Source organism: Suricata suricatta, chromosome 6 (assembly GCF_006229205.1).
Source record: "Suricata suricatta isolate VVHF042 chromosome 6, meerkat_22Aug2017_6uvM2_HiC, whole genome shotgun sequence".
NCBI lineage: Eukaryota > Metazoa > Chordata > Mammalia > Carnivora > Herpestidae > Suricata > Suricata suricatta.
The window spans coordinates 125213692-125231036 of NC_043705.1; the positions used below are offsets into that span (position 1 = coordinate 125213692).

At 36.2% G+C, this 17345-nt stretch overlaps 1 long non-coding RNA gene across 1 annotated transcript in view; it reads left to right on the forward strand.

The window, feature by feature from the left end:
- Positions 1 to 11857: 11857 nt before the first annotated feature.
- Positions 11858 to 17345, forward strand: part of LOC115293263 — a 29937-nt gene continuing 24449 nt past the window's right edge. Inside the window, exon 1 of the long non-coding RNA XR_003909449.1 lies at positions 11858 to 11934. This is a non-coding gene — a long non-coding RNA (uncharacterized LOC115293263). The remainder of the gene's footprint in view (positions 11935 to 17345) is intronic.

The window sequence follows — 17345 nt, forward strand, 5'->3', positions numbered from 1 at the left end:
ACTGATTTTAAATTTACATGAAGATGTAATGGACCCAGAATAGTGTGAATCTGCTTGAAAAGCAACAGTGTTTCAGGGCTCACATTCCCTGATTTAGTCACATGATCTAAGCCCTATCGGATGTGGTAGATCTACTGAGAACAAACATAGTTTAATTCAGTGGAATAAGGAAGGAGGAAACACACTTGTATGCTCAATTAATTTCTGAAAAATGTATCAAAGCAGCTCAGTGGAAGAAAAAAAATATTTTCAAGAATCCATCCTGGAAGAAGTGGATACCATAAGGAAAAAAAATAAAATACCTCACACCATACACAGATATTGAATCCTCCATGAAGAAGGAGGTTACAACCATACATCTGGTGAAGCAGGTGACAAGATGCCTTTGTGTGTCACTTGGTGGCCAAACTAAAAAATATTTCCAGAAAGAAAGTTGAAATCTAGGTCTTGGGATTATGAAGTCTGAATGTCTGTTACCATCTGATCAGAACCATACAGCATGAATGATGTCAGTGAAGAGCCATTCAGTTGAGCACTGTTAACCCACAAGATGATGAGAAATAATAATTTGTTGTTTTAAACCAATATTTCCTGACATACCTTGTTTCTGAACATAGATAACCAAAATGGAAGGATCTCACTACAGAGAGAAAACAAAAATAAAAAACAAACAAAAAACATAAAATAAACATGAACATAAAAATTAAAAACAAAACAAAAACCAAACAAAACAGTTGAAAAGAGCATATGTACAGACATTTAATCATGGCAGGAGATAATCCATAATAATGGAAATCAGTTGGCACAGAGAATTTATGACCTCAAGAACTTAGATAGATAATCTGAAAGAATACATGTTTGGTAACAGAACTATGCTACATAAAATAAATCACAACTTCTCTGTATTTTACTTGAGAGACTGAATTATATCCTTTTTATTTTTTTAATTGTTTAAAAATAGTTTATTGTCAAATTGGTTTCCATACAACACCCAGTGTTTTTCCCCACAAGTGCCCTCCTCCATCACCACCACCATTTTTCCCCCTCTCCCTCCCCCTTCAACCCGCAGTTTATTTTCAGCATTCAATAGTCTCTCAGGTTTTGCGACCCTCTCTCTCCCCAGCTCTCTTTCCCTCTTCCCCTCCCCCTGGTCTTCCATTAGGTTTCTCCTGTTCTCCTGTTAGACCTATGAGTGCAAACATATGGTATCTGTCCTTCTCCGCCTGACTTATTTCGCTTCACATGACACCTTCAAGGTCCATCCGCTTGCCTACAAATGGCCAGATCTCATTCTTTCTCATTGCCATGTAGTATTCCATTGTATATATATACAGCACATCTCCATGATCCGTTCATCAGGTGATGGACATTTAGGCTCTTTCCATGTTTTGGCTGTTGTTGAAAGTGCTGCTGTGAACATTGGGGTACATGTGCCCCTATGCATTAGCACTTCTGTATCTTTTGGGTAGATGCCCAGCAGTGCTATTGCTGGGTCATAGGGGAGTTCTATGGAAAGTTTTTTGAGGAACCTCCACACTGTTTTTCAGAGCGGCTGCACCAGTTTACATTCCCACCTACAATGTAGAAGGGTGCCCGTCTCTCCACACCCTCCCCAGCATCTGTAGTCTCTTGATTTGTTCGTTTTAGCCACTCTCACTGGTGTGAGGTGATATCTCAGTGTGGCTTTGATTTGTGTTTCCCTGATGATGAGTGATGTTGAGCATCATTTCATGTGCCTGTAGGCCATCTGGATGTCCTCTTTGGAGAAGTGTCTGTTCATGTCTTCTGCCCATTTCTTCACTGGGTTATTTGTTTTGTGGGTGTGGAGTTTGGTGAGTTCCTTGTAGATTTTGGATACTAGCCCTTTATCTGATATGTCATTTGCAACTATCTTTTCCCATTCTATTGGTTGCCTATTAGTTTTCTTGATTGTTTCCTTTGCAGTGCAGAAGATTTTATCTTGATGATTTCCCAGTAGTTCATTTTTTTCTTCCATTTCCCTTGCCTTTGGGGATGTGTCGAGTAGGAAATTGCTGTGGTTGAGATCAAGGAGGTTGTTTTTTAATGTTTATTTTTGAGAGAGAGACAGAGACAGAGAGAGCTGAGAAGGGGCAGAGAGAGAGAGGACACAAAATCTAAAACAGGCTCCAGGCTCTGAGCTGTCAGCACAGAGCCCAATACAGGGCTTGAACCCACAAATCGTGAGATCATGACCTGAGCCGAAGTCAGACACTTAACTGACTGAGCCACCCAGGCGTCCCCTGAATTGTATCCTAAGCTGAGACTCAGTATGGATTATGAACAGTGCTGGATATACCTTACCAAGAATGATAATATATGACTTGAAATAATATTTAATAAAACTGAGAATTACTTATATTTACAAGCTGAGGGAGTAACCAAAAATTCTTATTGTAAGTAATTAACTTGACTATCCTAAGTACTTTTCACTTGTTTATTTTATAGCAATTAACTATTAGAATAACAACTCCTGTATACTTATATTACCATGAACTTGTATTGTTTTAAACTGTAACTAGACCAAGGAGAGCAAAGTAGCTTGAGAATATAAACACTATTTATTATATTGTTTCTTGAGATGATATTCTGAATTTTAGAAAACTAGGTTGTAAACAGATAATTAAATGTGAACATTAATTTTGTTTAATGGGGATCAATTACCTAGTATGAACAATATAAATTGTTTAAGCTTAGTTGTTAAAAACAACATGCATATTCAGAAAGTCTATGATTGCCCTTTATGAATAATAAATAGATATATTTTTAGTCAAGTTACCTACTACATTGAGGAATGCTAATGGCGCTTAGCTTGACAATGAACTTTCAGTTCCAGGTCAAGTTGTAGCTAAGCATCTGCTGTGGCCATATGCCATCTCAGTAGACTGTAACCAGGTGAAATTTGTAATGTGACACTAAATTCTAACTATCATAGGAGATGCTCTAATCCATAAGGCTTTCCCTTGCTTGCCCCCCCCCCCATCACTGGACCCAGTCCCAATGTGGAAGGCAACTCCACATTTCAGCTAATATTATTTGGGTTCCTGCCATGGAGCTGGGAAATATTTTTGTTTACAAGGAGTCTCTCACTGGCATCTAAAAAATTAGCATAAGATTAAAAGTCAGAGAAAGAGGGGCACCTGGGTGGCTCAGTCTGTTAAATCTGACTTTGGCTCAGGTCATGATCTCGCATTTCAAGATTTCCAGCCCAGCGTCAGGCTCTGTGCTGACAACTCAGAACCTGGAGCCTGCTTCGGATTTTGTGTCTCCCTCTCTTGCTGCCTTCCCCTGCTCCCATTCTGTCTCTGTCTCTCTAATATAATAAAAAACATTAAAACATTAAAAAAGAGAGAAAGTATGTATTACTAATGCTGGATGGATCCTAAATTTTTCACTCTCAGCAACTCCCAAAGGGTATTAGATTTTTTTTACTCCTTTGAGATACCTTCCATAAAGCGTGAACATCTTTGATTCAGTAAGATACTTCCAATCCTTTAAATACTGATAAGTCTGATTCCATAATTAAGCTATTGTATCCATTTTTCATTAACATAGGTCAATCTTTTTGCTCTTAAACAGAATGAAGTCTCAATCTGTCAATAAATGAAACATACTAAAATATGTTAAATTAGTATAAAAAAGGAACATTAAGATATTATCCCACATAATTTTAAAATAAATGGAAATGTTTTATTTTACTTTCCATACTCAAGTTCTCCAACAACAGTTTAGCATAAAGTAGGAGTGGGGAAATTAAAACCTGGAAATACCAGTGTAGCTAAAAGGTACTATATGCAGTTAGACAAGATACACTTTAGTTTTTAAACTTTAAATGTACTTATAAAATTTGTACCTGGATATTAAAACTACATCCATTACATTGCTGTTTTTTTAAAAAAATATTACTGAAATATAGTTGGCATACAATGTTATATTCATTTCTGCTGTACAACACAGTAATTTGACAATTCTCTACATTATGCAATGCTCACCCCAGTAAGTGTAGTTACCATCTGTCACCATACATGTTATTAAGTTAAAGCCTTTTCTAATCTGCTCACCTAGAAGAATAGATGTTCATAATGTTTCAATCAGATTTGAGAAAATAATCTATGCCAGGCAGATTTCTAAAACACCCCAGGCTTCCCTCTACCCCCCGATATATGTGCCCTGTGTGCCTTGAGTGTAGGGAACCTATGAATATGATAAGATGCTATTACTGTAATTAGATTACAAGTCCCTTCATGTTGATCTCAAGACAGAGATGATCAAAGTGGACCTGACTTAGTGAGGGGACCCATTTAAAAGAAAATGAAGCATCAGAAAGATGCTTCCATGTTGTCCTTGAGAAAACTGATCCCTGGGCTGTGAAGTCCATGGGACAGAGCACAGTGGGTGGCCTCTTAGAGTTAAGGGCCTCCTTCCTATAAAATTACAAGGAAATGAATTGTGCCATTAACTAATGAGTTTGGGAATGGACTTCAAGCTTAAAGGGGAATCACAGTCCCTGCCAACGCTTTGATGGCAGCCTGTGGGAGCACAGGACCCAGCTAATACATGTCTGGAATCTTGACCTGTGGAAACCATAGAATGACAAATGATATTTACACTGCTAAATTTATGATTTGTTGCAAGGCAATAGAAAACTACTATATGGTCATATTGCACTTGTCCTCTCTCCAAAACACTGAACTGAATAAGAATGATAACAAGCATGCAAGTCCAAGTCCAATTCAAATAATACCAAGCCAACCTCAACTGATTTTTGTTCTTTCTCAGCTGTGAAGAGGTTAGTTGCTGTACATTTAGAAGGCATAATATCTGTATTTTTAAGGTTGCAAATGTAGTAACTGGAAAAATAATACCACATATATTATATATCATAGATCATCTCTTTTATTGTATATATACCTTTGGGAAAATCAGAATAATGACAATCTTCCTAAAAGTTGCAAATCATCTAATATTATGTGAAATGAAATATATATATAATACATGTTATATATATCATATATATATATTCACACAAATTTGTGAGATAGCTGCTCAGAACTCTACAATCGCAACTGTTAGTCATCTTGTAATTAAGAGGGAAAAGATTTACATGTGACCCCAGGTAGAAGGCAGCAGTATAGGGGAACCTGGGTGGCTCGGTCAGTTGAGCACCTGACTTTGGCTCAGGTCATGATCTCACAGGTCCTGGGTTCAAGGAGCCGTGCTTGGATGACTTGGAGCCTGCTTTGGATTTTGAAGCTCCCTCTCTCTCTGCTCCTCCCACACTCATTCTCATTCTCTCATTCTCTCATTCTCTCATTCTCTCTCTCTCTCTCTCTCTCTCTCTCTCTCTCTCTCTCTGTCACTCTAAAAGAAGTAAACATTAAAAGAAATTAAAAAGGCAGCACCATAGGACTTAATAGTCCAGGTTGACACGCCACGGTGTGTGAAATGTCAGCTTTACCTCTTACTACCTAGGTGTTCATAAACATGTTACTTAATGTCTCGGTGTTTCAGTTTCTAGGTGTATAAAGTGGGAATAGCAACTCCCTTTTGTCAATTCTTTGCAGGCTGCATGAATTAAATTATGTAAAATTTTTCTTGCACATAATAAATGCTTATAATTAGCATTACTCTATGTTATGAGCACAGACCTTAAAGTGCTGCCTATAGAACATGACTACAAATAGTAATTTTTTTGATATTTCTAGCAAAATAGTACTTAAATTGAAATAATTCTCCTCAAAAACAGATATTCTCAAAATGAAGTGTTGTGTTCCAATGCATGCTATGCGTAATTAACGTGTTGCTTATCTGGATGCATGATTTGTCAAGGTCTTTAAAGAAGATAACGTTGATTTTTAATCTAAAATTAGCAACTGCTTTGTTTTGTTTGCTCTGCTCAACATTGTATTTAGTCTTCCTTTTCCCCTTCAAGTTACCTTATTTACATATCTTTACACCACCCTGTTTGGTTTTATCATTTGGCCGTATTCACAGTTTGCTTGGTTGTTTATAAGTTGCCAAACTGAATTCATCAAAAGAATAATGAATACTACATATGACATTCATTATTTTGATTTTCAGTGGAGTAAATTGCATCCAATTTGTTACTCATTTCACTTTGAAATGAAACAGATAGTTTTCCCAATAATTATTCTCTTTTATTGACAGTAACCAGTCTCTTACATGAATACCAAGTAATGGTTTTATTATATATCTCTAAGCATAGCTTTTCATCAAATGGAGACACTTAGTTATTAAATTGATGATTTTTTAATGACAATTAGCATTGAGCAATACAACCTAAACAACACAGAAAGTAAATATCATCCTGTGGTAAGCAGCATAATGTACATCCTTACCCCCAAAATACCTGCATCCTAATCTCCTGAGCCTGTGAGTATGTTATATTATATGACAACTGGCAATTAAAGCTGCAGGTGGAATTAAATCTACTAAAGAGTTTCCCTTAACCTAGAAAGATGATTCTAAATTATCTGGGTGGGCCCAGTGTTATGGTTTAAAAGTGGAAGAGAAATGCAGAAGTCAGAATGATGCCATGTGAGAAGGATTCAGTCTACCCTTTTGAAGCTGGGAAAAGGAGGTCTTGAGCCGAAGGTTGAGGGCAGCCTCTGGAAACTGGAAAGGTAAGGAAATGGATTCTCTCATAAAGCTTTCAGAAAAGAACACAGTTCTGCATCCCTTGATGTTAGGGGAGACCTGTGTTAAATTTCTGACCTACAGTACGTAAGATATTAAATTTGTCTTGTTTTAAGCCACTACATTTGTGGTAATTTGTTACGACAGCAGTAGAAACTAATATGGTCCTCATCTTCTGGAGGGCTATCGTCCTTGCTGCCTTAGAGACTAGCAGACTAGGTGCAAATTGAACACCTGTGACCATAGAATCACTTAAATTCCAGACAGCATAGTTTACAGAAAAGGAATATTTCATGAGCCCCCATTAGAGAAATGTTACAAAAGTGACAGCAAGTCTACCAACAGGAACACATATGGCAATTGCTGCCAATTTCACAAACTGCAAACAACTTCCTTCAGAGGAAAAAAATGTTAGCTTAAGACATCACATGAATCTATTGTATCTACTCTAGCCGTTTACCTAGTAATTTTAAGTTTTACTCAAATTGTGATACATATCATACAGTGTCCCATATTTTGCTTAACAGCTTAGAGATAGGGCCCCAGATCCATTGTTCACATTGCTTATTCAAGGGAAATAAATGTGTAAATATAAATTGTGTATATAAATTATGGGTAATACAAAATTTATGTGTATGTGTGTTTGTACGTATGTATTCTTTAGCCTTTTCAAAAAAGAATAAAGGGGAACCACTTTGGTTTGGATTTAGAACTCTATGGCTATAGTCACTCATGAATTTGCTGTAATGAATTGGAAAGTGCTTTTTTTTTTTCTTCCATCCTCTCATAAGAACCTTCTTGCTTTGCTTGCCAGCATTTGAAGAGAAATGAAAGAAATAGTTCATAAGGTATGAAGGAGTAGGAAATTCCTTCCTAAAGTTGTCATGTTATCTTTCTGGCCACCTGGCCCCCATTCTGACATAGAGAGACCAGTTTAGTTTATTATTTAAAGCGGAACTCATCGGTTCTTCAAGAGAAGGCTAAGATCTAATGGAGGTACTTCACTGCAGACAAGAAATTACTGTGACCTTGACTACATGTTTCATTAATAGTGAACTATTTTCATTTCAACTGTCTTTTTATATTAAAGCAGCAGGTTGTGTTGAATGTTAAAACCATGGAGAGGATTTGTGGCATATGAAATTGTGACATATTAAAGATTTTCGATGTTATAGCTATTGAGAGTTATTTATTTCCAGAATGACAATGTGGTACATATTAGAAAATTTTAAACTTTAAAATATAGGTTTTTCATGTCAGATAAAGCACTGATTTATGAGCAATTATTTAATTTTTTCTCCTTTATCCCTCTTCCTTCCTCTTAGAGAAGTATAGATATCCAACTCCTTAAAAAAAGAACTGGTACAATGAAATGAATATGTTGCTTCTCGCTGCATTAAAATGCAGTACACAATATGGAATTGGCAAATGTTAAATTTTTACAAAACAGGAAATACACAAGCAATGATCAGCACACATAATACTATGTGTAGGCGCTGCTTTAAGCATTTTATATGTATTAATTCACTTAATGTCACAAAAAGGTAGGAATGTTATTACTTGCATTTTACACAAGGCAAGTCACACAGTGGATCTGGTAAGCATAATAATCTTGCTAGTAGCGAAATTTTCTCTTCTATGTTTCTATCCAATGCATAGGTTAAAATGAATTTGGGTTCTTTGGTTGCAAATAGTAGAATGAATGTGAGAAAGAAAAGGCAAGATAGTACAGAGAAAAGTATTTGAAGGGCACAGTAACATCTGGAGTAGCACAGGAGGTACTAAGGAAGAGATTGTAGCCATCCAATAAAAATAGCACTTAGAATTACATTTTCATCTTTCACTTCATATCATTTTCTTCCATTGCTTTGTTCTTTCTTCTCTGTAGACAAGTGTTCTCAGTCCCCTTATCTACACAGTTCAATGAGGTTGGCCACCCCATCGTTCTCAAGGCCTGTGTCTTTCATTCCACGGTCAATCCATATGGATCTTGTCCTAATTATACATTCTTCTGCTGAGAAATGAGGTTGGTCAAACTTAGTTCAGGTACCCGTCTGTCAAACAGTACTATTGTTAATAACTTGTCATTCTGTGAATAAAAGAAGTTAAACAGATGTGGTGGACTAGAAGGTACCATCATTTCATTCAGAATTTTCCAGTGTAAACTAATATATTTGTTATATATTATTAATTCAAACTCATGTGATGCCACCGCAATACCACCAGCTGAAGATCTGTGCAAATTATGTAATGAGACAAAAAGCATCAAAGCTAAAATAAGCCGTTATTTGGTTCCCAACCCCCTCCACCTGAAACATGCATAAAAATGCTACAAGAGCACAGAGAAACTCAATAATATAAGGAGATATTTACATGATTATATTAAAATAGTATAAATACATATCATTGTTGCTATATGCTTTAAATGCACTTTAAATATCACTAAGTTTGAAACAACTCATTAAAATCTATGATTATTCTCTTGTTACATGAAAAGTTTTGATTTTTAAAAAAATACATTCCATCATTATATACACATGATTTAAAAAATCCACAGTTGTAATTTTAATGGGTCAGTCCTGTACCTGCTTCTAGCTAATTTCCTGACAAGATATATTTGGAAGCTTACTATTAATTAACTAATTTCTGCATAAAACATAAATCTTATGAATTTTGGGGGGCTTGCCGCACACTTTAGAAAACTCGCAATGGACAAAAATAGCATTAGGTGTATGGGGAGCATAAGGGGTGGACAGAACGAATGTTAATACAAGCAGGAGATAGGACCATGGACCATGTCAAACACGAAATACCTTATACATCATGATACTATTTTAAAAATGAAAAAAATAAGTAAAACTAAACAATATATTATTTAAAGATAAATGTGATAAAAATATAAATAAAAAGGAAAAATTCAAAATTTGGGATACAATTATTACCTGTGGGCAGGGAGGGTGGCTGTCAGGGGTTTGGAATCCAAATGAGGGAAGTGTTAGATAAAGGGAGTTAGGGACTTAGAGCAAGGTCGTGGTTCTTGAATTGTCTATAGACTCTCAGGGACTCTTTTATGGTTCATAACTTAAGTGCATGCTACATACACTTTATATATATCAAAGTTTAAAATAATAAAACTAAAAAAGGAATATATTGACTATATAGATTAATATAAAATTGAGGTGTTACAAACTGATTTTGTACTTTAAATTTTGTTATTTAGTGTACAAAGGAACACAGGGTCTATATCATGTCTTCCTGGGGCCATATGTTCCTTAGGTTGTGAAAATGTCTCCCCTTTCTCCTCGCTTTCTCCTCCTTGGCCTCCTCCTTGATGGTTACCACAAAAAAGTTTAAGTGTCTGCATTTATTTAAATTATAAGTTTAAACAATTAAAAGTGGTACATTCTGCATCATTTCATTGGTTACCTTAAAACTACATAATGATTACAACTATAAAGGCTCCATTAGAGAATGAATTCAGTAAGTGGATTTATTTCTATGTTTATGATCTGCTGAGTCAACAAATCATTTTACTTTTTAATGATATCAGGTTAATAAGAAAATAATGGAGGTCAAGGAAAAAGTAAACAAAGAATTCTTGCTAAGACAAGACCGTGGGACCTCATAGCATACAATGTAAACTCAAATTTTAGTGTAATTTGACTAATAAAACTAAAATTGATTCAAGAATCGAATCATCACATACCTGACTCTAGAACTCATATACTGAACTCAAAAATCCAGATTGGTGTGGCACCTGGTGTTTTTATATTTTAAGTGGTGATTTGGTTTCAGTAAAACACTATCTGCCATGTTTATCATCAAATTTATCAACTATTTAATGATTTCTATTTAATTAGTATTTTTTTGGTTTTGTAACTGATTGCATCATAGTTTATTACTAGCACCAGGTTTATACATTTTAATTAACTTTATGATTAAATAATTTATCATAACTGAAAACAGCTACATGTTTTTTTCTCTCAAAGGCTATCACTAGATGAACATTTTGAGATTCCCAGACTGAGTCTTGAAAAGCTCAAATAATTTTCAAGAGTGGTGTAATTTGGATGATGAATTTTCATTTGAAAATCTGAGGGACTCGTGATTAACAGAATAAAAAATTTACATCTCAAATCACAATTATAAATTACTAAAAGGAGATTAAACCAATAATGTTAGGTACCGGGTAAGAAAGCAAATATGTTTGTGCTCCCACATTGAGCATTCTGCGATATCACTTTTTAATTTTTCTAGGAAAGCTTGGAAGATACTATATGAATTCTCATTAGAAAGATATTATAACTACTTCAGTAAAATATGACTGGTATTCTTGCATAGCATTCCAGCTCACTGCACATAGCTCATTACATGAAAGATATTCGTATTTATTTGTATAAATCCGATGAATGAATGAACAAATAAATGAACAGATCTTGCAGAAATGTATTTTATATCAGTAGCATTTCTCTCTTTCAATAGAAGAGGTATTCCAATATCCTAAGTGTCAGGCACTGGTTATCTCTTCTGGTCTATGCCTGATTAGTTCATGCTTCTTTTAATCTCCTGGTGTATGTTTTCTTGCTCAAATGCTTCCTTTAAGTGCATCTGGATATATTTAAGTATCCAAGGTGCATTCGGAAGCCAGCGCCATTTCACTATTATATAATTAAGATGTTTAAAGTACATCTTGTAAAGTTTGAGATTTTGCATATAGCCCTATTGTACAGTAGATTTGGAATTCCAAAGATAAATTGCCATTTGAAGAATTTACCAAGGGAACTTAAATTGATCTTAGTGTTTTGAATCCTCTCACCTCCAGTATAGAAGAGAGAAAAAAAGAAAGGAGAGAGGTTTTTGGTGGAGGAGATATTGGGAGGAAGATATTTTTGGATAAAAATGTGATGTGATATTCTTTGCTCCCCCTTCTCCCTCCCTATACTTGAACATTCTTGTGAGTCCAGACTCTCTCACACATCTATGGAGAGCTTAATATGTGATGCCTTCATGTGGGAGGCAGAGACCACTAGGATCTGACTTCCACCTTGGAACCCCCGCAAAATAAAAAGAACTCCAAAACTCTATAGTGAGTAACGCTATTTTGGAGTCGACCTACATACACTCCCTGATTGTGTGGTAACAATGGATGCCTCTAGGGTTCTTTTCTATTGGAAGTGATGTGCTGAGCAAGTCGTCCTGATTTCTGTACAATTGCGCCACCTGGAGTCATGGAGGGAATATAGCAGCAAGAAGCTGAAGGTACATATTCAGAGCCCAGGAAAAGAGTGGTAGAGAACCACCTAAAACAGAAGTTAAGATAAAGGTAGAGGAGAAGCAGCCAGAGGGAACCAGACAAGAACTTAGGAAAGAAACCCTCCCAAAATATGTCAGACCCCTAGAGATGAATGATGGTTAAAGTAAGAACTGTCCTTACCTTGAAAACAGAATAATCTAGAAAAGAGGGTGAGGGGAAAGAGCTGTTTATGAGAAAGGTTTAGATGAGTAAGTGGAAAAGCCAGCTATATCCATTTTTAATCCTAAAGGCTTCCAGCCTGAAACAGCCTGGTGTTAATGTGAAGTGGTGAACATATGCTATTAAACTTCAGAGTTGTGACGAGTATGTTGGGTTGAACATTCTAATTACTGAAATGTGTCTGTGATAACAATTCAAAGTTTCCCTACAACTGATTTTATTCAAGGGTGGGCAGAGAAGTCCTGAAAACTACCTCACTAAATATATTTTTAAAGGAGGCAATGATTACGAAAAATAAATTTGCATTTTGGATTTATCAGAAGGAGTTGTTCAGTCTCTAGGAAGAAAATGTAAAACTTTTCTTAAATAAGCTAATACCGTCTTCTTCACTACACTGTCAAAAGACGGGGCTGTGTTCTTTGACAAGGTTGTGTCTGCAGTGCCACCTGCCAAATTCCTGTTAGAAAAACTGTAGTGCACGCTGGAAATAATATATCGGTGCGCATTTTCAGCTGAGGTCAGACGAGAGGCAGGATTTTATTTTCCCTTTTCTTTCTTCTTTAATGGTGAATGTCTAGGTTAAGGTTATATGTGCTTTAAAGTATGAATTTGGAGATATCTTCCATAGTGAGAGGCAGTATATTTAAGCAACCTGGAAGGCTGAAGTTAAAGTGTTGCTTGAAGAGTCGTCCTTCTGAATGTTTCCACACAGATTTAAAGCTGTTACCATCAATTGTATTTTGGTTTTCATTTCTTCTTTATTTGTTCCACTTGCTGCTTGCAGAATTACCTGAGTACTTACCCTTAGGTGTCTAAATTTGGCAATGGTGCCATGTAATTGGTGTTCAAGTAAACCAAATTATCTGGATTGTCATCATATCCATTACACGTTCACCAGTTTCAACATCTTTCCTGCAAAAGATGTAGAAGAGAGTCTACATCTCATTCTCACTTAAGAATTGCAAATATTTTGCAGCGCCCGGGTGGCTCAGTCAGTTAAGCCTCTGACTTCGGCTCAGGTCATGATCTCACAGTTCATGACTTCAAGCTCCGCATCCAGTTCTGTGCTGACAGTTCAGAGCCTGGAGCCTGGCGAGGATTCTGTGTCTCCCTCTCTCTCTGCCCCTCCCCTACTCATGCTCTGTCCCTCAAAAATAAATAAATATTTGAAAAATTAAAAAAGAATTGCAACTATGTTGAAGATATATAAATATTGTGTATCTTTAAAAGCTACCATCAAGTGAATAAGTTCCTGTAGAAGTGGAGATTTGTTCTTAATTCTGTTATTTGGAATTGCTATTTGCAAAGTAACATTCAAGAATTCTATTGGTCAAGCAGCCTTTCAACACTGAAATGGCAGCTATTACATCTTGTTCGAACATTTTATATAAATATGACAAGATGCTTACAAAATCTTTTCCATGTCATGACATTTATGTAGGGCTTAAAATATGATGACAGCAGATTGGCTATCCGTTGGCTTATAACCATTATTTTTATTTTCTTTTTTGTTGTGATATAATTGTTTTATGAACACATAATTATAGTGCATAAATAAAACAACGTATCATATATGCTTTTGATACTTGAGTTTAACTCAGCCTTTATCATATTTATCTCATTGTCATAACAGTTAGCTGATTTTCTGTTCTACAAGTATTTTTTTTTATCATATCGCCATGTTGTAGGCTGAGTAACATCCTGAAATCTCTCATTAAACAAGTAAAGCAGAAACTCAGTGTAGTTCATCATAAATCCATGAGACTATCAGGTAATAAAAAGACCCATTTTACATTTCCTAATACCTCATGTGTAATATATTTAAATAGCACAATTTATTATATAAACAATGTTATTGTGCATGAATTTGTGTACTATTATAGTAATTTGAACAAAGTATTGTAGCACAAAGGATTGAGGAACAAATAATTCTAGAATAATGGGAAGTTTTTGAAGGAGGAGATATTTTAATTTTGACAGAAAGAATGAGTAAGAGGTTTCCAGGCTCAAAGCGATAGAGCATTTGAAATTTGTCCTTTGCCTTTCCTTTCTCCCTTCAGCCCTTCTTTCTTTCCTCTCTTTTTATAAACTGTGCCACTGGTTTGTGTTTCCAAAGTTACCCAGATACCTGTGATTGACTAAAGATTATCTTTTCATAATATGGGTATTTATTATGACTATCAGCACAATCCCTCAAATATAAAGTATCCCTATTAACATACATGGCTTATACATGTCAAAATAACCCATTGATTTCTAACATTTATGTTTGTGCTATTTTTGATATTTAACTTCCATAGGTCTTTATTTTAGATCAGGAATTATACCCTTTTCCTTTTCTCTGTTGTCTTTCTCACATACATTTTTAAAATTTTGTTTTGTTTTTTATTTTTGAGAGAGAGACAGATTGCAAGCAGGGGAGGGGTAGAGAGAGAGGGAGACACAGAATCTGAAGCAGCTCCAGGCTCCGAGCTGTCAGCACAGAGCCTGATGCAAGGCTCAAACTCATAAGCTGTGAGATCATGACCTGAGCCGAAGTCGGAAATTTAACTGAGTGAGCCACCCAGGTGCCCCCTCACATAGTTTTTATACAAAAACTAATAGTCTGTGCTTTTCAGTATCATTTCAAGAAATGGCTTATTTCTTAATTTTCATTCAGTATGAAGAGATGCAATGGACTCTTGCTTCCAAATCCTGTAATTTATCTACATTTAAAAAATACTAGAGGCTAATATATTTCCTTTCAGTAAAACCAATGTCACCTTGTTTTTCTATAGAACCATTAAAAGGTCTCCATCAGCATCTTTACCAAAGGTGCTTCCCTGTCCTGGTCATTTGTGCTTCAAATACTTTGCTGATTGTGCATTCACTCAGGTGATATTTTGAGTCTCCTTTATAGTAGATCTTTGAGTGTCCTTTATACCTTATACCAGATATAAATTTATTTTGCCCCTAAGAATAAAACATCTGAGAAATGTTGAACCCAAACTCTCACTGTTTTCTTTTGCATTTTTCATTGCATTGTGCCTCTAGAGAAGAAAAGGAAGATATATTTATATTTTATATCCATATATATAAATTTACTTAAATATGTATTTATAAATATATAAGCAATTAAGCATAAGTATGTAGATAAACAAAATCTCTGGGTTTTTAAGGAAACTTATATTTAATGGCGAGAAGCTGACAAGAGTAATTCCAATGTATACCATGTGACCAAGTGGTAATAGGCACTGTGAGGATATATGAAGCAGGGGGACAATGACTCGAGACAGGATTGCTATTCTTTACTAGAACTGACAAAATAGCCCTCTCAGATGAAGTGACTTTTGAAAAAAAAAAACTGATGAGAGAGGGGGAATAAGCTACATAAATGTTTGAGGGACCAGCTCCAGATACAAGGAACAGCAGGTACAAAGCCCTGAGTTAGGTGCGTGTTTATGACCGTGTTCAAGAAATAAAAGGCAGATAGTGTGGATTAGCTGATAAACTAATAAAAAGGATAGAAAAGGTGTTGAGTGACAGGGGTAGGTGGGGCTGGAAGGTGCAGGTCAATGCTTCCTGATCTTACTGAACTGTGAACGCTGTGACAAATATGTGGGCGGGTGGGTGGGTGTGTACATTTATCATAGGGACTCAAATACGACATACCAAAATGTGCCACTTACTTTGAGCTGTCGGGTATGAGATTCAACAGATGAAGAAAGAATCAATCCTCCCCGGGGCTTCCCTTATCTGACTGAAAGCAGAAACTTTGGGGATATGAAGACTGCCATAAATCTCCTCTTCCGGGGTAGTTTTATGGCCATGATGAAGATAGAAAGTTGGCTCCAAAACGGACCTCATAAACAAACCATCCTCTGTTAGTGTCCCTCGTATATTTACCTTTTCACAGTTTGCTACCTTGAAAGCATAAACCCTTTACTTTTGTCTTGTCATTTGTCTGCACATTTATCGTTCTCTGTTTGTATGTTATATTAGCCAAGTTCCTCACCACCCCTTGGCCTCCCTGCATGGGCACACACTGCACATGTTAATGAACTCCCTCTCTTTCTTCACTTATGCCTCCGTCTTTTGCCAGTCTAATTTTCAGGACATCACCCGGAGAAACTAGGAGGGTAGAGGGAAAAGGTTTTTTTTTCTTTTGTGCAATATATTTTTAGTTTTTCCATTTCTAAATGGAAATCATAGATTATTTAACCTAGGCATTCATAGTGTTTTTTAAAGGCAATATAATGCCTTAACAGTAATATGAAAGAAAAATAAAAATAATATAATTTATAAAAATATAGATTTTAAAATAGAGGTGCCTGAGTGGCTCAGTTGGTTAAGGGTCCAACTCTTCATTTCGGCCCAGGTCATGATCTCACAGTTTTGTGGGTTCGAGCCCCACATCGGGCTTTGCACTGACAGCATGAAGCCTCTTGAGATTCTCTCTCTCCTTCTCTCTTTGTCCCTCCCCCACTCATGCTTTCTATCTCTCTCAAAAATAAATAAATAAACTTAAAAATACCTATTTCAGTATAAAGGCACATCCATACTTTACAACAGAACAGAGTTGTCGACGCTTGTCTTTGTAGGTGCTGTTACTGTGACTCTGGCAGCTGCATGACTGTGGCCCGAATGGGCAGCTCACCACTACAGACACTTTTGATTACAGTAACAGGATTGTTTAAAAAGTGAATGACTGGGGTGCCTGAGTGTCCAGTCTCTTAAGCGTCCAACTCTTCATTTTGGCTCAGGTCATAATCTGATGGTTCCTGGGATCGAGCCCTGTGTTGGACTCTGTGCTGATGGCCTGGAGCCTTCTTGGGGTTTTTTCTTTTCTTCTGTTTCTGCCCGCCCTCCCTCCCTCCCTCTCTTTCTCTCTCTCTCTCTCTCTCTCTGTTTCTCTCAAAATAAATATGCTTAAAATAAAGTAAATGATTGCTTGGCAAAGTCAAACAACAAATAAAGTTGAAAACACAGCACTGCTAGGGATTTACCCGAGGGATACAGAAATGCTGAGGCATAGGGGCACATGTACCCCAATGTTCATAGCAGCACTGTCAACAATAGCCAAAACATGGAAAGAGCCTAAATGACCATCACCTGATGAGTGGATCGAGAAGATGTGGTATATACACACAATGGAGTACTACATGGCAATGAGAAAGAATGAAATCTGGCCATTTGTAGGAAAGTGGATGGACCTCAA